This window comes from Camelus dromedarius, chromosome 29, assembly GCF_036321535.1.
Source record: "Camelus dromedarius isolate mCamDro1 chromosome 29, mCamDro1.pat, whole genome shotgun sequence".
Taxonomy (NCBI): Eukaryota; Metazoa; Chordata; class Mammalia; order Artiodactyla; family Camelidae; genus Camelus; species Camelus dromedarius.
Genome location: NC_087464.1, coordinates 1942864 through 1966825, shown reverse-complemented (window position 1 = coordinate 1966825; position 23962 = coordinate 1942864). Strand labels below are relative to the sequence as shown.

At 44.8% G+C, this 23962-nt stretch overlaps 1 non-coding gene across 1 annotated transcript; it reads right to left on the bottom strand.

Annotated features, from left to right (window-relative positions):
- Positions 1-18139: 18139 nt before the first annotated feature.
- TRNAE-UUC (transfer RNA glutamic acid (anticodon UUC)) lies at positions 18140-18211 on the bottom strand. The gene has a single exon. It is a non-coding gene; the product is annotated as a tRNA-Glu (tRNA).
- Between the last annotated feature and the right edge of the window lie 5751 nt (positions 18212-23962).

Below are 23962 nucleotides of genomic sequence, written 5' to 3'. Positions count from 1 at the left end.
CAGATGTAGGGGGGCTGGCTCAATGCTGCATCCAGACATAGCCCCCCACCTGTGGTGTCTCCTCCCCATCTCTCCCTCTTTGTCAGGTAGCTTGGAATCTTCTAGAGGGTCATCTGTATCCTGCAGAAGGCTGCTTTTTCCTGACTGCCCGTTCCTAGAAGGCTTTGTCCTCACTGCCGGTTGGAGTTAGTTCTAGGGAAGTGCAGGGGAAGCCTGGAGAAGCCCGGCTGAGCCCTGGCTGGGCTGGGAGCCCCAGGAGCCCTGAGCGGATGGGCCAGCTCCTGGAGGCTGAGTACCGCTTGTTTTGCATGCCTGGATTTCCCTCGTTTGCTGTTGTAAGGGGATGCCAATTACATCCTAGGGTTACCGACTTCTTATGCACCACTACCTGGGACTTTAAACCTGGACTCACTTCTTTGAGATTTTATTTTTTAAACAGAGCATTTTAATATAAAGATGTAAGATAATTTTTCATTTAACATGTAATATTCCTTTGTGGACCACCCTATCATTATGCCTGGTTATCCCACCCACATTGTGAGCTTTGTTAAAAGAAGAAAAAACAGCTTGTCTTCCTGATGGTTTAAAAAAAAAAGGGGGGGGGGATAAACCAACCGAATATAAGTGATGCTATATATAAGAGGCTATGGGTTGCCATGGGAACCAAAGTTCTAAAAATGACGCAAAGGAAAGAACATCAGGTTGTGGTGACAAATGACACTCGAAGTGACAGGTTTCTTGTGGTGCTTGCTTTTAATTAACGCAGCTCTGTAAGAAACATTATCATTGAATAATAGATTTAACGTGTAAATCAGAAACCTGGCTGGAAGATTTGTGTTTTTTTCAGCACTGGGATAACTAATGAGAGGATGCCTGGAACAACGGGAGAGGGCAGCTCCACGGCGACAAAGGATGCAGGGATGCAGGCTCAGGGACAGTGCCTCTGCCCGATCACGTGATGACGGCGTGCGCCGCACTCTCTCGCGGGCTGTGGCAACAGCTGTCTCCAGCTCAGTCATCAAAGCGAAGCTAAAAATACAACCGTCACCACAAAGGAGAGCAGTTGTGTAACATAAAAATCACTAGCTTAAAAAATTTTTTTTCAATACATTGTTTATATTGTTGGTGCTTTCCAGTAGGGGTTTTAACGTCTGCTCTGTAAAAGGAAAACGGATGCATACGTATCTATACACAGAGATTTCTCCTTTGGGGACCTACTTCTCTCAGCACAATGAGCGATCCCCACCCCAGCACCGAATTCCTGACTAATATTGCACCTCCCATCACGAGGTCCATGGACACCTGCTAAGGTCAGCACAGATACCAAGATGCTCGGGGCAGTATCAAGACAAGACAGTCATTGCACCGCACACGGGGGAAAGAAGACATACAAACTTTTCCTAGAGTTGTGGAATTTGAAGAAAACAGAGGTGGGAGAACGTCCACAGGACATGAAGCAGAGGTGAAAAACCAGGTCTGCACACTCCCACGGCCCCACTTCTCTACCATTTGCTCCGGGAGGGGCCACCAGGGGTTCCTCGACCGGGGTCAGGCCAATTGCTGCTGTATTTATTCACTTATTAGTGCCTCAGAGCAACCCCATAGGGACATAGACACAGGGAAACGTGCTCAAAGGAGAGCAGAGAAACAATTTAAATAGTGTGGGTGGTACGCCCCTTTCTTACACATACTTCAAGCTGTGGTGTGTTGAGCTGGCAGGGTTTTCAAATCCTTGTCACTTGTCTTGTTGGCTTCAGTCTCCCACCCACCACCACAGCCCCCTGTCTCTGTGTCTCTACACAGGCACCACCTGCCACATTCTCTGATAATGTTTTTTTTTTTCAGAGTATTTAAAAAAATTTTTTTATTGAGGTGTAGTCAGTTTACAATATTGTCTCAATTTCTGGTGGACAGCACAGCGCTTCTGTCATACATGAACATACATATATTCGTTTTCATATTCTTTTTCACCATAAGCTGCTATAAGATATCGAATATAGTTCCCTGTGCTGTACAGTGTAAATTCTGATAACTGTTAATGGTTCATTTTACCTCTTACCCTGTGAGCTCTTTGAGGCCAAGTAAATGTCTTCCCTCCCAGCTCACAACATTTTTTAGATGAAGGAATGAATAAATGAAACAAAACCAGCATGTGTAGATGTCCTCAGAGTTTTATAATTATAGTTATGTTCCATCCATCAAACACTTTTAGGGGCAAATCTTGTTTCAACGACTGGGCGGGTGTGGTTAAGACCATGAGACAGAGCACCTGCTTTGCTCCTGCCCTGGCGGGCAGAGGGCAGCATGAACAATCTGGCAAATATGAAGACGCCAGAGTAAACACCACAGAAGGATTCGCACAGTCCAATGTGGCAGGATCCCCAGAACTGGGGGCTTTCCATGAGAAAACAAAACTTGATGAGAAACTTCAGGAGGAAGAGTTAGATGGGCAGGAAAAGAGAAGACCGTTCTAGATGAGAGAGGCACAGACTAGGCCAGGGTATCTGTTGAACCTGCTAGAAATGATGAGTGGCCGGAATGCAGGTGTGGGTGGAGCTACGGGCAGTTGCGGGTGGAGAGGCTGCGAGCACGTGGCTTCCGGAGGGTCCCGCCCATCATGCCCAGACAGAGGACCTGATTTTACAGCTAGGGGACTTCCAGGTGTCTTACATGTGCATTTCATGTTGTGAAATTAATACCAGCTCATTATTAAAATTTGTAAAGTATGACTAGTGGAGGCCAGGGGGAAAAACAGGACCAGTTGTCTCATCACCAGAAATAACCCGGTGATAACACATTTCAACATATTTTTTTCACAGCGATGTGCGTGTAGGTATACTTTTTTTACATATAAAAAATGGCAAACCTTTATAATTAACTTTTTAAATTTTAGAATGATCACAATTCTTCGGCCGACTTCAGGGAAAGCTGGAAGTACAGTACAAAGAATTGTTTTCCCTGAACAACTTCAGGTAGCTTGCCCACCGTGTACCTCCTCCCATGTTCCTAACAAGACACTCTCCTACCTGCCATCAATTTAACACAATTCAACAGAGAAACTCACAAAATTAACATTAGTACATAATCCTGAAGTCCCTAAGCTTTGAATTCTCCCCCAGTTGTCCCCAAATATCCTTTAAAGAAAAAGGGCCAGATTCAGAATCACGTGTCACATTCGGCTGCCCTGTCCATTCAGCCTCCTTCGGTCAGAAGCAGGTCTTCAGCCTCTGTGGGACTTTGATGACTTCAGCACTTCTGAAGATCTCAGGGCACTCCAGGGGCTGAATGTCCCTCTGTCTGGGTTTGTCTGCGGTCTCCTTAGGAATGGAATCTGACGCTGGATGTTTGGCTGGGACAGCACGGAAGGGATGTGTGTCCTTCCTGTTCCGTCCAATCAGATGGAGGCATTCTTGCTGGTAATGTTCATGTTAATCATTTGACTAAGTTGTCAGCTGGGATTCTCCACCATTAGTTCTTTGTACTTGACTAGTACTTTCCGTGGAATATTCTTGTTGGAAGACAATTCTCTTACATTTCTGGCACTTCTGAGAGGTCCTGATTCCCTTTAGCTCTGGCCTGTCTTTTCAGTCAGCCTTGTTAGGCACAGATAATGTTTCTCCTCGGAGCACAGAGCAGCTGTGTTTGCTATCCAGAGGAATAAAGATAACATTTCACTCAGGCGCAAACTTCGGGGAAAATTGCTTACAGTCCATTATAAAAGTTTGGGGTTTTTAAGCACAGGGCTCCTCTGCTCTCATGTGAACCCACTGTGTGTGCTGTGTCCACCTGGGCCATTTCTACTTGTCCCTGTGGGACATGGGGACAAGGGTCTCCAGGAGAAACATGAAGCTCATGCTGCCTGCTGTGCAGTGAGTGAAAAAGTCCTGTGTTTCTTCCAGCCTCCAGAAAACTATCCACAGCTAGCTTGTTGAACTTGCACGAGTAAAACCTCAGAGCAATTGAGAACTTTGAAACGATGGAAATATCCCTTTCTCATCAAACTTAAAATGCATTTATTTATTTATATCTGTATGGGCAATGGCTTCCGACTTCTACAGAAGGTTATAATCCAGTACTATTGTTAATTTCCTTTGATGCACAGATCAAATCCCCGGATTCGGCCAGAGGGAACCTTTTCAAGCTGATTTCTGTGTCTTTTTGACATATTCTCATCTTTCTTTGATCACGTACTTGGTTTCTGACACGAGAAAGATAATTTAGCACATCTGTAACTTTCCTTCCCCTGCTCTTGATTCCACCCTTTTTCTGAGGAGCTCTGGCTCCATTTAGCAGAATACAGTACTTAGAAGGCACGGCATGGGTTGTGAGACGTGGCCACCTACAAAGTTAGAGTCACCGTCCCCAAACTCGCCGGACTTCTGATACCCACGACTAGTCTAAGGAGTCCCCAGATCACCCTCAGGTTTGATAATTCACTGCAAGGTCACCACACTCTGAAAGCTGCTGTGCTCAGGGTTGCAGCTGATCACAGCGAAGGGATACAGACTGAAATCAGCTCGGGTGGAAAGACTGAGAAGGGCCAGATGTCGGGCCCCCACTGCCCTCTCCCCGCATCAGGACAGGTGACTGCTCCAGCATCCGTGGTGGAACAGCACACATGAGTGTTGCCAACAAGGGAGCCACCCAAGCTCTGGTGTCCAGAGTGTTTACCGGGGCTTCACCACGTAGGCGCAATTAATGCACTGGTTGCCCGCGGGTTGATTTCAGTCTCCAGCTACACCATGTGACCCAAAATCCCTGAGTCACACTGTTGGTTTCTCTGGCACAGCCAGCCCCCACCCTAAGATTATATGGATGTGCCCAGCCCCGGCTCTAACTTACATTGTTAGATTGCCCAGTATTGTTAGGGCAGGCAGACAGCTAGATAGGAGCAGAGGAAGGGGGATGCAGACCAAATGGCAGGAGTTGGGCAAAAAGGAGTTGCACAGGCAAAGACAGGAAAACATATGTCATGTAAAACAGCAGGGGTCCCTGGGCAGATAGAGAAAATCAGGAACCTCTGGACCAATAAGAAATCACACATTTTGTGGTGACAAGTGCCCTGGAGACCAACAAAGAAAGGTGGGAAAAAGCAGGACTCTCCAGCACCTAAATATAACCTTTTGCTCATTATGCCCTCATTTCAATAAAATGAGCCCTGCAGATTAGACGTACCCATCATGCACCGAGGCCATGACATTCCCATCCAGACTAAATAAGGACAGAAACCCCTCCTCACCTCGGGAGGGTAGAGCTGGGTTGGAAATCAGGGGGTATGACTCCAAACTCCTCCCTCCCCAATGAATATTCCACCCATTCAATTTCACCCCCTGTGTAACCAACTTGCCAAAGAACTCAGGGCAGCCGCTCACCCGAGCCTGCCTGCTTTCCCCTGAGAGTGTACTGTCTACTCCTTAATAAATCCCATTTTACTTTCTTAACCTCTGTGTCTTGTCTCTAAATTCTTTCTGCAATGGAATGGGAACCTGATAGCCGACAACACCATGGCCACGGCCTGCAGGCAAACAAAGACAATCCTACCAGGCATAATACTGCAGGAGCCCAGAGATAACCTCCCAGAGGGGCAGAGGCCAGACCTGTGCTCTGGGCAAGGCCAGCTCTTCCCGGCACGGGCGCTAGGTGTGCTCGTTGGTGATGGCATGCTGATGCTCCCGGGCCCTTCAGGTGACAGAGACAGGGAACAGATGTGCGCGCACACACCCACTGCCGCCTTTATTGCTTTCTCTGTCTGCTATGTGTCTTCTATAATCTGTCTATCTAGCTATCTATCCATCTGTCTATCCTGAAAAGCATGACTTCACACCAATACCGAAAGAGTAGGACGCTAACAGGGTGGCTACCGAGTTGTCCAGGCCTGTGCTTCCAGCTACACTGATCTTATGACTAACACATTCCCCGCCCTGTGCACTCTTCTTAGAATAACTCATCCTTTTACCCTAGGGGTCTTGAAAGAAGGTCATGGGCTGATAACCACAAGAAAATGGGCAGACCTTCCTAAATTCTCTGGAACAACAGCAAGTTCTCATCAAGATGAAAAAGCAATGCAGCCCCTGCTCGCACCCTGATTGTTATCACCCTCCTGTTCCCATTTTTCTCCAAAACCCCAGGACGCTTCCCCCAAGGCAGGCTCACAGTCTTCAAGGCAGGAGCCTGGGGTGATTCCCTTTGTCTCGCAAAGCAATAAAGCTGTTCTTTCCAACTCCCAAAACTGCCTCTCAATTTGGCTGTTGGGGGGGTAAAGAGGCCAGTTTTTGGACAACAATGCCTTCCAATACCAGTCCAGCATCACAAAGTTCACTAAGGTTGCCTCCCTTTTCCACATTTGTAAGTCTCTTCCCCGGTAGTAAGGGGCCTGTCTTCTGTTACTCGTGACACATTCCCCTACATGACCAGTCCCCCTGTATTCATCAGTCTCTCATCCCTCACTCTCTCCCTGCCAGGTGGAGTGGCCTTCTTAATCCTGCTTGCCCTCTGACACTCTGGGCTACGTCACCCCTCCAGAGGGAACTCCCCATTATCCTGCACCCCAAACCCCATGATCAACCACCATCCTGTGTGGATGCTGTTCCCACCCCACTTATGCTCTAAGCCCACCCTACAGGAAGGGAAGGGAGGAGAAAGTGAGGAACAGCATTATACTGATTTGTCAGCATAGTTTATTCTGACTATAAAAAATAATCCTTTCTCATTGAACAGCATTTGGAATACACAGAAAAGTATAGAGAAAAGGTGAAAAGTTGTCCACAATTCTACTGTTAAGAGATTTACATTTGTATTGCTGTTTTCCATGTTGTCTCTTTCCTAAGAACATTTAAAAATGGTTGATAACATAAATTTGTATAATTGAAATGGAGCAGGACCCTGTGGGGTCCTCTCTTGTACGAATCCTTTCCATGTTCCCTCACTTCTTGTTTGTAAGAAACAGGGTTCATTCAGCCTTCTTGACCCTCCTGGAGTTCCAAAGGGCAGGTTCAAACAGTAGCTAATCAGGGAAGGGAGGGAGTGCCGAGACAAAGGGGAACAGTCAAGAAATAATAGTGCAGCTTGGGGCAGGAGCCTGGTTCCTCCTCAAGGAACATATAGAACAATATCTCTGAGTTCTTCTGCAGGAACTAAGGCCCCCACCCAGGTGGAGGGTGGTGACTTCAGGCTGAGCACAAGGTTCCTGGAGCGCCATCCTGTTACGTCACCACCAGCCAATCAGAAGAAAGCTGGCAAACAGTGGAAGATAACAGAGACTCCCTCCCCAATGATTCTCCCTTTAAAATCCTTCATAGTTGAGCAGAACCTTTGGAGTTGGTTTTTGGACACGAATCCACTTTCTCCCCATGTTGCTGGCTTCCTGAGTAAAATGACCTTTCCTTTCCAACCAACACTTGTCTCTTGAGTATTGACTCTCAAGTGGGGAGTTGAGATAACATATTTGTATTTAATATTAATAACATAATATTAAAAACAAAACCAACAGGAAAATTTAAACTTGTTCAATACAATTGTTGCTATAGTGAGGGCAAGTGCTGAAACAGAACAACACTAGTAATTTTAATTCATTATGAAACAGAGTGAGAAATCACAACTGTGGAAAAAGGATAAGACTTGAGAAGCATATTTTCTGTTACTGAATAAGGGTAAATATGGAAACAAAGAATGAAGGGAAGCACTTCAGGGCCAAGATTTACTTAAGGCGGCTGTAAGGGAAAAACATTCCCCTCTTCTCAATACTCTGCTTGACTTCTGGTACTTCTGACGCCAAGTGTGTGCGGGTTTTCTCCATGCTGAGCAATTCTGTGACACCAGCTGGGTGTCTTTCAATTCAACTCAATTTAACGCCATCTACAAGGATCAGTGTCAGCCCCACAGGCTGCCCCCTTTCTTACTCAGGCCGATTTCAAGTTACCTGCTCTTATGACCAACCAACTGAAAATCAGAAGTTTCCCTCCTGTGACTTCAGTTCGTTTGCTGGAGTGGCACACAAGGCTCACAAAACCGTTTACTCGCTGGATGACTGGTTTATTACAAAAGGTATTGAAGAAGATGAATGAACAGTCAGATAAAGAGAAACATGGGATGAGGTCTGGAAACGTCTTGAGCACAGTCATGGTTTCTGGGGTGAGGTCTCCATTTAAGGAGCCTTTATAGACAGAGTAGTGGGGAAGTCATAGCAGATGTGTTGGGGACTGCTACCTAAGCCTACTCCAATCCCGGAGTCCCCCTCTTTACTGACTCAGTGTTCACTTTTATCTCCTACAACTGAGACAGCAGGGCACAGCCATTAAAGTTGTGGCACAGTGATTAGCACCAAGATGGCAGAGAATTCAATTCCCAGGAGACCTTGAGCTTCCTAATAGGCTCACTGTAATATATTAACATGGTAAATGGCACTCCCACGGGCGTCAGGACAGTTCCGAGGCTGACCATAAGAGGTCACAAAGTGGGTGACGGCCCAGTTCCTGGGAATCCCTGCCTCTTCCCCAAAGTAGTTAGAACAGTCCTTCCACTTGTTAGCATATGAAGTTACCAAGCCCATAAAAACTACAAGGCCCCAAACCCCTTTGCTTTTCTCTTGCCTTTTGAGATGGTCTGCACTCTTTCTACGGAATGTGTATCTCCTAGACCTCTCGCGCTCTCGCCTTCGGAGATGGTCTACACTCAGTCTATGGAGTGTGCATCTCCCTGAATAAATCTACTTTCACTCTACTGTGGCCCCGCACTTGAATTCTTTCCTGTGCGAAGCCAAGGACCCTCACTTGGCGGGGTGCATCCCAGGGACTCACCTGGGCCCTGGGACATGGCCCTCCTCTCATGCCCCATTTTCCTGTATCAGTAGTGAGGAAGGGGAGCAAGGGATGGCCGGGGAACTCTTTAGAAGGTCACCTCAAGGGAACATCATGATTGATTAGATGTAGATTATGAGTGAAAATAAGTGACAAAGATACCAGGTTTTTCTATGTGGGTAAATCAGGAATCAATGGGCACATTATCGACATTTTAACTAAGTCTAGCAACTACTTCTTACAAAAACATCCCAGAGGGTAAGTCTTGGGCCATCTTCTTTGGGCTTCCCAACACACCCTGCTGTGTGGACGACTTAGAAAGGAGTTGCTGTATGCTCATTGGGTGAGCTTCTAGTCTTTCACTCCCACGGGCATTGAGGTGGGTGTTTAGCCCCACTGTTGCTGGTGCTAGGTTCTTGCCTTGACCTAGAAAGAATTCAGAGACAAGACACAGAGGTCAAGAAAGTAAAGTGGGGACCTACTAAGGGATGGATAGTGCGCTCTCAAGGGGAGAGCAGGCAGGCTCAGGTGAGCGGCTGCCCTGGGTTCTTCGGCAAGTTGGTTACATGGGTGTGAAAATGAGTGGGCAGAATGTTCACTGGGGAGGGGGGGGTTGGAGTCTTATTCCCTTACTTCCATCCCAGCCCCACCTTCCCGAAGGGAGGAGGAGTTTTTGTCCTTATTCAGTCTGGATCGGAAGTGTCACAGTCTCGGTGCACGATGGGTACTTCTAATCTGCAAGGCTAATTTTATTGTAATGAAGGCATAATGAGCAAATGGTTACATTTGGACACTGGAGATTCCTGCCTCTTCCCACCTTTCTTTGTCAACCTCCAGGCCACCTGTCACCCCAAAATGTGTGATTTCTTATCAGTCCAGAGGTTCCTGCTTTTCTCTGTCTACCCAATGACCCCTGCTCTTCATAAGATGTATGGTTTCCCTCTATTTGGTCCAACCCCCCTTTCTCTGCTCATATCTAGCTCTCTGCCTGCTCTAAACCTATGAACTTGATGATCTTCTCTGGGGCCCATTGAAGAGCTCAGAATATGTTCCCCAGAATTCCCACATCTACCCGACCCTGTTTACAGGAGAGAGTGTGCTTCCAGGGCTCAGCTCCTGCCTCCTCAAAGTCCAAAGCACGAAGTTTGGGACATAATATAACCCTCAGGACACACTTATGCGTCTGCAACCTCTCTTGGTTGGTACATTTCCTGTGTATTTATTTACATCTTAATGTGGGTATAGTATTAACCCCTTTTACGTAACAAAATTCAGCTGAGTAAATTTTAAAGCTCTTACTGGCTCTCTTCAAAGAGTCATGAATTGGGCACCATTCAATTTAGCAGATAGAAAGGAGCTGTGCAAAATGAAGACTTTTACAAGCAGAAGAGGGTGGGCCAAGGCGATACCACTAGGCAGAAAAGCTGGCTGGTTATTGTAAGATTACTTTCCTTTAGGGGATCGAAGTGTCTATCAGGCAGATGACCTCACTAGTGCTGATCAGATGATTTGTGACTGACTGGTTTAAGATTCCACTCTTGGAGCAGTTTCCTGTTTACAGCAGAATTGAGCAGAAAACACAGAGTTTCCACAGAGCCCTCCCCACCCACACATATAAACACCCGTACCCTCAACACCCCTCATCAGTTTGGTATATTTGGTACAATTGTTGAACCAACATGGACACATTATTATCAACCAAAGTCCATAGTTTACATTAGAGTTCACTCTTGATACACATTCTATGGGTTTTGACAAATGCATAATGACATGTAGCCACTACTATAGTATCATACAGAATAATTTCATTGCCCTATAAATCCTTTGTGTTTGATCTACTCAAAAAAATAAAGTCTATTAATAAAAAAAAAGATTCTGCTCTTGGGAGAGCAGAAACTGTAATTAAGTCTCAGGTTGGTGAGGTGGGGCTTCGTGTAAACAACTCCATTTTGGGTCTTGTTTGTCTTGTTTTTAACACCCTTTTGAAAAAATTCAGAAGATCTATTACTACATTACAATGAATGAATTATTTTTATTAAAAAACAAATGAAACAGAGTGAAACAAGTACAGCCCTGCAGGGAAAGTGTGAAATGCAGTGAAAGAAAACCAGCTGGTGAGAAACTAGGGGGTTTGCAGTTTATGCAAATATAAGGAAAACGGGTCATAGCCACTTCTCCCGCCTTTAAGTCACGGGCCGCAAGATCACTCCAGTGGTTTTTCTCCTCCCTCTGGGAGCATTAAGACGAACTCATGCCTTTTAATAAAGCAGGCTTCAATAAAAGATCGATTGCTTTTTTGTTTTTATAAGCATTTTGCTTTATCAACCAAAATAAAGCATCCTTTAATGAGGCTGCCAAGAGAGCCGTTATTCATATCTGCACGAGGCACCCAGAGACAAAGTGGAAAATGGAGATCAGACCCTCCAGAGAGGACAGTGGGAGACAATGCTGAAAAGCTGCGGGTTAGGCTTGGAAGAGACTTGGATACAAGACAAATGCCTGTGCAGATGTGACAGCTCATCTCAGAGGTGGATCCGTCATTCCTTCATTCTGCGTTAAGCATGTGTTCCTCGCCCACTGAGGGGGGACATCTGTTCCTCTGCTGCCTTGAATCTGAGCCGGTCTGGGACTGCACTGACCAACAGAATATAGCAGAAGTGACGCTAAGCCAGTTCTTCACCTAGCTTTTAAGAGGAGTGGGTGTTCCCAGTCCTTCGTTTTGGAAGCCAGCCACCATGTAAAACGTGAAGCTAGTTTGAGATCACCAAGCACAGGAGGCTCACAGCGTGGAGAGAAGCCCTGCAGAAAAGTGCCATGTGATGAAGTCCTGGCCTCAGCCCCGCCCAGCCACCAGCTGACTCCAGCCAAGGGAGTGACAGGCAGGTGTCATAGTGAAACAGGAATCACACTGCCAAGCCCTTCCCAGATCAGGAGCAAAATAATGCAGCTGTTTCTAAGCAGTATGTGTTGGGGTGCTTTGTTATGCAAGCACAAAATCAAAACCTCTAGTTTCAGAGAAGATAAACAAGTGGTAAAGCTAAGTATGGTCAATGCTGGGCTCGTTTCTTCTGACCTTTGTTGCAGGAGCTGTAAACCCACAAACAGTTCTAGCTCTCTTGGCCAGCTGGCTCTGATTAGGCTCCGTCCCTTGGAGACACTGACCGGAGGAAGGGGCGATTTGTTTTCTTCTCTTTTGGGGAAAAGGGACTGATCTCAGGCTCCACTGTCTTTGGCATTTCCAACAGAGGTAACAGGAGCTGTCCATGCACTTCCATAGTCCCAGTAGCTGTTGCAAATGAGTGTGTGTCTAGCAGTGGCCACCAAAAGTGGCTGAGTGACAGCCCAGGTGGCTCCAGCTGTATTATCTGCAGGCTTCAAGATGTCAGCAGTAAGATGCTCCAAAGTTCTGCTAATATCACCTCCTTCCTCTCGGCTCCTCTATCCCTTCATCCATTGCCACTGTCTGAAGTGCTTTCTACTGTTGACCTAGAGACACCCATGCACATAGTTTTTGTAGCCAACAGTGCTTTCTGGAAACAGACACTCAGATGAAAATTTGAGATTGATTCTCTTTCCCTGGGTATAAACACAGTAATGACCTCATTATTAGTAGAAAATGAAATATTGGTAGTTCACCTATGTAGTGGTAAGATATTTCTTAAATGATAACCTGGCATTACTTGGAACAACAGGTCTGTTGAAGGTAAAATATTCAATCAACTATTGTGATGGTGGGCTGGCTATTTCTGACTCTGCTGGAGAGTTACATAAAGAAAATGAGTTGTACAAGGCTTCAAACTCTCAGTGGAAGATACAGTCAGAGGACTAGCGAACTTCTATCATGGCTTTTTGGCAACCCATTATCTTTTATAGAAATAAGAAATAAGAGGTGCAGCTGAAAATCAAGCCTATAATTTGACTCTGCAACTTTCAGAATTACAGTATAAGTTAGAGTCTTAGCCCCTCCATATCATTTAAGGGAAAGCCAAGGTAATGATTAAGAAAGAATGGAACCCCAATATGTGGAATGGGGATATCTGAGTTGGCTCCGATGAACTGAGAATTGTAAAGCCCCAAATTTCTTTGAGCTTTTTCTTGCTCATGGAAGCAGCCCTGCTCCCAGAGTCTGAGGGAGCCAGTCTTCCATGCTTGAAGACATAATCTGTGCTTTTGAGACCTTAATGTGTGTAAGAATCACCTGAGTACCTTGTTAATATGCACATTTTGACTCACTGGGTCTTGAATATAGCCTAAGTTTCTGCATTTCTAGAGAGTTCCTAGAAAAAGCCAATGCTGCTGGTTCACAGACCACACATTGCACACCAAGGGACTCAATATGGACCTTACCCATGGAAGTTACCTTGCAAGGAGGTGCCAATTCTACTGAAGGCCTCCCCCTACCACCCTTAAAGTTTCCAGACCCAGAACTGTAATTCAGACCCAGCCCTGCCCAGGAGGTCAGACATGACTCAGTGTGAGACACTTTAAACATTGAAATGATTATAAGATTATGCTAATTTTTATTAGAAGAAACATAAGGAATATGTGTGGGAATGGACTCTAAGATTGCCAGACTGAGGAGGCAGAGGATAACTTGTTGGATAAGTTGAAGGTCAAACTTGTTGATACAGATTCCACGTGTCAGTTTGAGTACCTGGGAGTCGCTGTAAGTCCAAGTGTCCTTGGTTGGTTGACCAAAACTGACACTGAGCAAGGTCATGCGGGGTCCTCCCTGATACAAGTCTTTCTGTGTCCCCTATTTCTTTTCTGTGGGAAATAGACTTCATTCAGCCTCCTTGACCTTTCCTGAATTCCAAAGACAGGCAGTTGCTAATCAAGAAAGGGAGGGAATGCAGAAACAAGGGAGGAACCATAAAGAAGCAATAATGCAACCTTGGGGCGGGGTTCTGGTTCCTCCTCAAGGAATATACATAGCAATATCTTTGAGTTCTTCTGCAGGAACTAAGCACCCTCCCCAACCCCACCAACCCCCGACCCTTGTTTATAGAAAAGTTGAAGCCTCCCAGGCCTTAGATGGTTTTTGGTGGGGACAATAGGTCCACCAGATTGCAGGCATTCTGATTAAAAGTAACTTTCCTTTTTGTTGCCAAGGCTGTTGCCCCCAGGATCATACCACTGCCCCTCCCTTGAATAGAAACTAATTACTCTTATCTCTTTAACTCTCAAGAGGCAACTGCAAAGACAAGAAACAAGAACTGGTTAGAAGCAAGTAAGCCCAATATGGCAGAGGATCTGACTTCCAGTGGATCTTAAGCCTCATTATAAGCTCATTGTGATGTATTAACTGCTAAATGACACCCCCCAGTGCCATGACAGTTGACAATTGCCAAGAAACAACCAGAAAAGCCCATACGAGAATGGAAGACAAGGTGACTGCCTCCATCACACCCAGAAGGAGGACATGATGGTGGAAGCCTCCCATAAAAGTCCATGTGGCCCGAGCTGGGGCAGGAGCTGTCTCAACTGGCCATCTTGGCTGATGGCTCCCTGCTCGAGTGCTTTTTCCTCACACAAGCACCTTTCTTCCCTTTTCCTCTTCTGAGCAATAAAGCAGCCATTCACTTTGTCCCTCTGCCTCTGCTGCATATTCTTTCACAGCCGGTGGCAAGGACCCACACCTTCACTGGCCCCTTAATTTAGGGGTTTCTCTACCTGCTAACAAAACCTGGACCAACAGTGGCCCACCTCCACTGAGGTTGTTAAACATCCAGAGTCTAGGGTAGACTAACATTTTTAAAGGCTTAGGTGAGCAGTCACATTGGAGTGGGATTTATCAAATGTGACACACAAACCTGTCCATCCACAATGTCCCCAAGAGAAGTCCAGAAATTACTTCCTTCATTAAGGTATTAAGAAAGCACTGGTGAAGAGAGCTCCAGCTGTTTGAAATCCCATTGGTAACCATCTTCCACCAGCCAGGGCTAGTGAGAAAAACCACAAGGACTCCTGATTCCATGGGAATTTTGGAATCCCAGTGTGTGAAGTTCCAAGGAGCAAACCCACCAGGAAGGTGGTGAGCTCGGCTACTGAGGGAGCTCTGGGGCAACGAGGATCTTTGGCAGCAGTGCCCCAGAAATGAAACAGATGTGCTGTCCATGGAAGTACTACTTGACATATAAAACAAAGAAGCTCTAGGTTTGGTGGCCAGAAACCTGGCTGGAGTCACTACAATGGAGCTGTATTGCCTGTGGTCCAGGACTAAGGGCCAAGTCAGTTTGCTGAGTCCCACTGAAGGAAGGATAGACTGGGTCCACCTGAGGAAGGACCCTTCAGCACTGCTACAAGAAAAGTCTGTAAATAAACCATCCCCCTAGAGGACCTACGGCTATTTGTTCTGTTGACTTACACTGGCTTTGACTTGACACTCATCCCTTCCTGCAGTTGGGAAGCTCAGAATTATTAGTATTAATGCTGTTGTGGTTGTTATTTGTTCCTCCTGCTCCTCCAGTGCATTTGGGTGGTTCATTGGAGCCTGAAATAAATAACGTTTTGGCCTAAGTTTATTTCAAAATGGTTCCAGGGGGTCTGTGAACATCCTGATTCTGTTATGTGCAATTCAGCTATACTACTGGAACCCTGACACGCTCATACCGCCCCCTGAATCTTGGAGTGGGGCTACTATCATCAGAGAAGACAGATGGTAGCCCCTGGGATCCCTCTTCTTACCAAAGTAGTAAAGCAGAAGTGATGTTGCATCTTAGTGAGAATTAGGGAGATCGGTGCCACCAACAAAGACGTACAAGGTGCAGAAGTCATCCTGTCATGTAACTAATCATTAACTCATCTACTTGAGAATGAGAATAACTTGACTCATTCACATTTACACATCCCCTCACCTGGCTAACTCATCCTTCAGGTCTCAGCTGAAATTTTATTTCCCTAAGAACTTGCCCTGTCACACGAGATAGGTTATACACTCAACCCCCTCAAAAAAGTCAGTATGACAGACAAGAGACTGGCACATGGCTGTAACACAGAGACTACACTGGTATCAGCCAGCCTGCAGCCAAGAAAATAAATATTTCAAACAGGAAATTTAGTAGAGGGGATTGGTGACAGACTTTCTGGAAGTTCTGGAGGAGCCAAAGGGGTAAGAATTAAATTATTCAGACATCAGTAACTGCAGATACCGCTACTCATTTAGGGCTGAAAGAATAGAAAGGAAGAGGTGGTGAAGAGGTCCTGGAAGCTGGAACTCGCTCTGCATGTCACTGCTGGGGACCGCCTTGGACACTGGGTTCACAGTGACTTTCATATCCACTTATGCCCTGTGGAAAATTCTGGGGCTAGAGTGGAGCCCACAACTGCCCACTGCTGCTGCGGCTGGTGGCTCACAGCTGACAGCGACCCCTGTTGGAATCCCCAAAACTGCTCAAATCCAAGGTTGTTGGCTGCCATTGGTGGATGTCCCCTGCTACCAAAGACACCATCAGAAATAGAAGCCCCAGTACCCCCATTAAATAAATAGATGAATAAACCTAATTACTACCCCTCAAAAATTAATTAAAATTTAAAAACCTAGTCAAGTTTTTTTTTTTTTTAAAGCAGAAAAAAATGGCATTGTTTTCTTGACATATTCCAGTCCCCCAACCAGTGCCTCCTTGGGGCAGAACCTAACCAGGAATCTACTGGAAAGGGAGTCTGGAAAATGAATTTTGCAGAAATCCAGCCCTCTTAGAAAGGAGAAGAATATGAAGGGGGTGGAGGAAGACAAGAGCAGACGAGGAAATGCCCACCACAGTCCACCTGTTTGGCTGTTTGGCATCCATCCTCAGCCTCCACCTGTACAAGGCCATGATGCTCAGGATAGCATAATGGGATTATCTTAAATGAGTGAGATGTTCTCACCACTTTCTCAAAAGGTGAGATGTACAGTCCATCTCTATCTGTCACTGCAGCCAGCCCTGGGCGAGGCTGTTAAGGATATTCTAGCCAAAGCCAGCGGCACCTTGGAGATGCACAGTGAGATATAAATGGAGAGAAGGCAATTGGTCTGATAGGTACCTACAAGGGCATACTTTTTTAGTTCTAAATCTTAAAGGAATTTTTCATATGTCACATGATGAACAATATCTGAAGCAACAATTTGCAAAACCCTCAAATGATCTGTAAGGTCAAATCTTATATTATCTGAGATAGAAAAATATCTCTGATGAATAATAGAATAAACTGAGAACATAGAGTTAAACTTCAGTCAAGGAATGGAAGTGACTGCTTCTGCCTGTAAAGAACAATTTCCCCATGAATAAAACCTTGTCTCTGTCTGCGACTCATGTTATTGGTTTATGAATGGTTCCGAGATCCTGGATGCTTTCTTAACTGGTTTTCTTGTACGAAGCCAGCCGAAGCCAGCAGCAACTGGTGTGCCATGGGGGCTGGTCACACGGTTTGATCAATCCCAGTGAGTGGCATGAAATTGGTTCAAACAACAGAACTTTCAAAGGAGTTGGCACTGGATGGATGCACTGATCGTTGCTCATACAGTCTTATAATATAGTTAAAAGTATGTAGGCCTAGGCATAGAAAGAAAGATTTTATTTTCCCATCCTGGAAATGGCTCAGAAACTGGGAAAATTTCATGGACCTTCATGCACTTCTGAAAGTTGGAATTTGTCAGGAGTGTTGATCTCAACCTAACCACATGTGTGTGTCTATCCAGAAGCTGATTCCATGCAACAGTTAACACATGTCACGTGCTGTGGAAGTTCCCTAGGGGAGTGGACCCTCCATCACTGTCTGCATCCCCGTGCACACCCCCGATAAAGCTGCATTTCTGTTGGAGAGCTCTCATTTCTTTATCTCTGGCCCTACTGATCCCTGTCTCAGTCCCCAAACATCAGCTGCTCCTGGGGCAACTCACCCAGGCCCTTTCTCATCTTTCTTTTGATTATCATATCTCTTCCTGCCAGAGACAGATCCAGCATAGAAAGCAACGAATTGGCCAGCACGTTAGAATTCCTTGAGTACAAGAAATGGTAATTCTGTCATTAAGTGAGATGATGGAGGTGTTAATAACCCTATTGTGATAATCACTTCACAATATATGTGTATCAAGTCATCATGCTGTACACCTTAAACTTACACAATGTCATATGACAATTATATCTTAAAACTGGGCGGAAAATAAAATACAATTCCTTTGGGTAATAGTGTTTGATCAGTAAACACTATGATTTGTGACATTTGCTGATTACACAAACAGGCTGTCCTGGGTTAAGAATCACAGGCTGGGTCTTCAGGTCTCCAAGGAATTACAACTAATTTTGATAAGAAGGGTCTGTATTTACTCCAGTTCCTTAACCTGAGTTCTAAAAAGCCTAATCTTCCCACACCGGGAGTCGAACCCGGGCCGCCTGGGTGAAAACCAGGAATCCTAACCGCTAGACCATGTGGGAGAAGACGAGAGCAGGTTCAAGTGTAAATTACTTGAATCATTGTCCTCCGCTTCCGCTTTCGGTTCTGACCCCGCCTCCGAGTCGCAGCAGCCTTCTGCGCCTGCGCGGCTTCTCTGCTCCCAGCAATTGCGGTCAGTGCGGCGCTGCTTCTCCGCGCGCGGGGCCTGGCACCTGGCGCGGGGGCCTGGCAGCCGCGGAGCCCGCACACCCCGCCCGGGAAGCCGACCCCGACCCCGACCCCTCCCCAACCCCGCCCCCGGAGGCTAAGGCTTTGTGTAAATCTATAGAAATCTTTGTCGCAAGGCTCCGCGGTGACGTTTTATAAAAGAGTGGTTTGAATAGCTTGAAGAGCACGTTGGGAGCCTGGCTTAGTTCTCAGTTTCTTGGGGTTTGACTCTGAGGGTAACTTATTAGGTCAGATTTTTCCAGTCATGATGTTTAAGGTCGTAGGACATTTTAAGTGGAATTTTGCATTTAGAAGACAATAGATGAAGCTCCCCCCACCCCCACACTCCACCCCGCACCCCAAGCAGCTCAAGGAGAACGTTTTAGGGCAAAGGACTTTCAGACACTGACTACTGTTTTCTAAGATCTTGTTTAGGGATGGCCTTACATTGAAAAACCAAAACAAAATGCCCAAAACTATAGAGGCAGAATCCACACCTTGCGCTGTTCTAACGAGTTAGAAGTTGAAAAAAAAAAAAAAATACTGACTGGGAGGTAAGCACGTCCAACCTGCCTAAGAGATGGGTGTCCCGCGAGGAAAGAAACCACAGGTGCCCCACAGGAAGACAGCACTGCCACAGAGCGCGAGGCGAGCCCCCACTGAGTCACTCTGGAATTCCTGAGAAAGCTGCCGCGCGGGCTTCTCTGCTCCTTGGTGCGCTGCCTCCCGCGCTGACGGAACAGAATCCCTGGGATCTTCCTGCCTTGGTCCGGCAGGCTTGGCCCCATGACTGTGCCCAAGTCTGAGACCCTCTGCCTCCTTCTGTACCAGGCATCACCTGTCCTGGTGGTGTGGAGCCCGCTGGTGGCTCTCTGGGGCTCCCACTCCTGGGCTCTCTGTGTGCAGGGAGCCATTGACACCTTAACTCCTGCTCCCCACTTCAGGACCCTCCACAGACCTGCATTTCTGCAGGATAAAAACATCTCTTAATGTGCGTTTACCCTGCAGGGCTCATCGCCCCAGAAGAGAGCGCCTCTTACAATACTCTAGGTGGACGGGACTCACATCCTGCCCTTGTCAGTCATAAATCCTACAGTTCAGAGAAGTCCCTGACAGGTCTTACAACCAATCGGGGACCTGTGCGTGAATTGATCACCCAGCCCCTACTGCTTGTGTGCCCAGCTCCCTCGCCCCAATAAAAGACCCTGCAAGGCCAGCTGTCATCTGTGTGTCCTGCTGTTGTCTATGGCAGCATAACCTAATAAAGTCCTTTCTTAAAATCTCCTTTGCTTTTGGTAAGTTCTTTTACCACTCACATCACTGGCCCCTCACCTCACTGTGCCCACAACAGGCGGGAAGGTGAGTTCATGCTGAATTAAACTCTGCTCTTTCCTTGAAGCCTTTTGGCACTGGGTTTGTTTGTTTTGTTAGGAATCAGGTCCCTTGGGATTTTGTTCTTTGACCGGGTTTACCTTGTTCTTTGGCAAAACTTTTTTAGGACCTAACACCTGCTTGTCTGTCTACTTGTCTTGTGTCTTAAAATTGTTTGTCTGGTAGGGGGAAAGTTGGTGGGAAGAGAATGGATCTGGACTTGAGAGACCCATCCTCAGGCCAACCTCAGGAGCTGAGAGATTGGGATTTAAATTTTGTAACATTTATAATACAGTGAGATTCTTTTGTCACAGCCTGCATCTGACCCTGTGAATCCCTGACTTGCCAAATAATTTTTGAACATTTTAATGCATAAGGTTCCTCTTCATCCTGTGAACTTCATGCATTTTGACAAATGCATGGTTTCATGTTTTCGCCATTATGGAACCATACAGAATAGTTTCACTACCCTAAAATATCCCCTGTGATTCAACTGTATTTCCTTTCCAAACCCCTGGCAACCACTGCTTGCCTCTATGGTTTTGCCTTTTCCAGAAGGTCATATAAATGGAATCATACAGCATGTGGTCTTTTCAGACTGTCTTCTTTCACTTAGCAATGTGCATTGAATAGTCACGTGTTTTGGTGTAGTCTGATAGCTCATTTCTGCTCATCACTAAATAATGTCCCATTGTAGTACATCCAAAATTTGTTTATCCATTCACCGAGTGAATGACATCTTGGATGCTTCTTTTTTTGGCAATTATGAATAAAGTGGCTACAAACATTTATGGGCTGGTTTTTGTATGGGCAAAATTTTTTTAAATCAGTTGGGTAAATACCTTGGAGCGCGATTGTTATAGCACGTGATAAGGGCATGTTTGGCTTTGTAAGTGACCGCCAAGCTGTCTTCCAAAGTGGCTGGACCATTTTGTGTTCTCCTAGGAATGATGGAGAGTTCCTTCTGCTCCATGTCCTTGCCAGCAGCTGATTTGTCAGCTTTTTGGATTGTAGTCATTCTGGTACATTGGTAGTGGTATCACACTGTTGTTTTAATTGGCCTTTCCTCAATGACAAGTGATGTTGAATACCATTTCATGTGCTTATTTGCAGCCTTTGCAGGTTCTTTGATTCTGTTCTGATCTTTTCCACATCAGCACTCAGGGATCTTCCTACAGCAGCAGAACATCCTTGCCTTACTGCACATGCATGACTCTATGTGACATTTTTTACTCCATTACAGCCTCCAGCAGGCTGGGGCGGGGCCTGTCATATTTGATCTGATGATCAAATGACACATGAAAGAACATTTTGAAAACATGTGTAATTATAAAAAATATATACCTACCCCGACTTCCATCCAGGAAGAAGCCAACTCAAGCAGTTTGTCACAATTCCTCCCAGACTTGTTTCTTCTGTGGGATTACTTTTCTTTACATTAAAAAAAATTTTTTGTTGTTGGACGTATCATTTATTTTCAAACTTTTCTAATCTTAAATCATGCTGAAACAAACCACATGCTTCATAAATCTTTGACCTCATTTCAGATGAAACCCCAGAATTAGAATTATCATGTAAAATTTTAACAGCCCTTTAAAGAATCTTTGATACACACATCCAAGTGTTTCTTTCACAAAATTGCTAACATTTTATTTCCATGGGCAGAGACCGTGAAGGTCTGTAACTATACTCTCACCAGCACTGAGTCAGGTCAGTGGTTTCCATCTTTGTCACGCTATCAGCCCAACGTGGTATCTTGTGTTAATTTAGATGTATTTAATTTATAGTTAAGTCTGAACATTCTCTATTACGCTTGAAATGAGTTTCCGGTAATAGTTTTTGTGAAGTACTCATTTGTGGTCTCAGTGACACTTCACTGCAGTCTGAGTCACAGCCCCTGACTGCTTCTCTAGCTGTCTTGGAAATAACACCAAGGGAAGGATGTCATGCACAGACCCGAGTTTTAACCTCAAGCGAAGCCAGATTAACAAGAGAGCCGCCCCACGCACTACGGTTTCGGTTTTGACATGAAGTAATGATTCACTCCCTGGGCCTCTGTTTCCTAATTTGTGAACCAGGAGCATCCTTTGTGCTTAACAAGACTGGTGTAAGGATGACATGAGATAATACATGTGACAGGCCTTCCTCTCTTCAGGCTATTTGCCCAGAATTGCTTGAGGATTTAGCTATTGTGTAAATCTATCCATTGCTGGGAACAGGAAATTTACTATTTATAGAAAGTACATGGGATTATGGGGCTGGCCTTAGTGAGGGTTATATAAGGGAACTCTCGATATAGTGTGCAGGCTATGGGATATATCAGTGTAGATAAGTTTTGTTAATTTGTTGAAGGATCAGTTTTGAGGAAGAGCAGTTTATACTCTACTTATATGTAAAATGCTTCATCCTTCTGCCTTGAGAGAGACAATAGTTTGCAAGGTCATCAGTGCCAGTTGGTACAAAAGGAAGCAGATCTGCCCACATGAATGGTTGACCACTTCTCTACAGACTCGTTGTGACCCAGCAGCTGAGGGCATGTACAGAAATGCGAACAGGCAAAGAGTAACAGCTCACTTAGGGGGAATTACAAGCTCTAAGTCAACATCGATGAAGCAGAATGGGCAGAAAACCAGTCAACACTTTGAACAAAAATGTAATAAGACTTAAGAGGAGATTCGATTAGAGCACAAAAATGACTTTCCCAAATCTAAGTTCTATAGATAAACTGAAAAGATATTTCACAATTTAGAACAAAAGTACCAAAGGAGTGAAAATAATGAAAGACAAGGTATTAGAAACAAATGAATTTTAGGAACTGTAATGAGAAAATGATTCAGCAACCCAAAGAGATAAAAATAAATAGCTCAAAGAGAGATAATGATTAAATAATAAAGAAAGATTTCTCTGTGATAAAATCTTAAGTGAAAAAACTGAATATCTACATGCAAAAGAATGAAGTTGGACCCTTGTCGTATACCATACATAGACATTAACTCAAAATGGATTAAAGACTTAAACATAAGACCTGAAACTGCAAAACTCCTAGAAGAAAACATAGGAGCAAAGCTTTGTGACCTTGGTCTTGGCAATGATTTCATAGATATGACACCAAAAGCACAGGCAATAAAAACAAAAATAAACAAGTGAGACTATAGCTAACTAAAAAGCTTCTGCACAGCAAAGGGAACAATGAATGGAGTAAAAAAGCAACCTATAGAATGGGAGAAAATATTTGCAAGCTATATATTTGTTAAGGGGGTTAATGTCAAAAATATATAAGGAGCTGCTGTGACTCAATAGTATAAACACTAACAACCCAACTGAAAAATGAGCAGAGACCCTAAATAGACATCTTTCCAAAGAAGACATTCAGAGGGCCAACAGGTGCATGAAAAGATGCTCAGCATCAGTAATCATCAGGGAAGGCAAATCAAAACCACAGTGAGACCATTTCACATCTATTAGGATGGCTATTATCAATAATACAAAAGGCAAGTGTTGGTGAGAATGTGGAATCCTTGCACACTATTGATAGAAATACAAGACGGTGCAGCCACTATAAAAACCCATATGAAGGTTCCTCAGAAATTACAGATAGAACTACCATATGATCCAGAAATTCTACTTCTGGGTATTTACCCAGAAGAATTGAAATCAGGATCTTGAAGAGGTATTTGTACTTTTGTGTTCATTACACCATTATTCACAATAGCTAAAATGTGGAAACAACTTAAATCTTCATGGACAGATGAATGGATTAAAAAAATGGATATAAACATACAATGGAATATTATTCAACCTTAAAAAAGGAAATTCTGCAATATGTGACAACATGGATGAACCTTGCGGACATTATGCCCAGTGAAATAAACCAGCCATAAAAAGAGAAATACTGCATGATGCTACTTATATGAGGTGTCTAAAATAGCCCAGTTCATGGAATCACAGAATGAAATGGTGATTGCCAGGGACTTGAGCAGGGGACAGAAATGGGGAGTCACTAATTAATAGGCACCAAATTTCAGTTAAGCAAGATGAATAAGCTTTAGAGAGCTGTTGTATAGCACTGTACCCAGAATCAACAATTATGTATTGTATATTTTGTTAAGATAGTGGATCTCATGTTAAGTGTCCTTTCTATTATAAAATAACATAAAAAATAGTCTTGACCCTATAGATTGGAAAAGCTCACTGGGTAGAGAAAAGATTAAAGA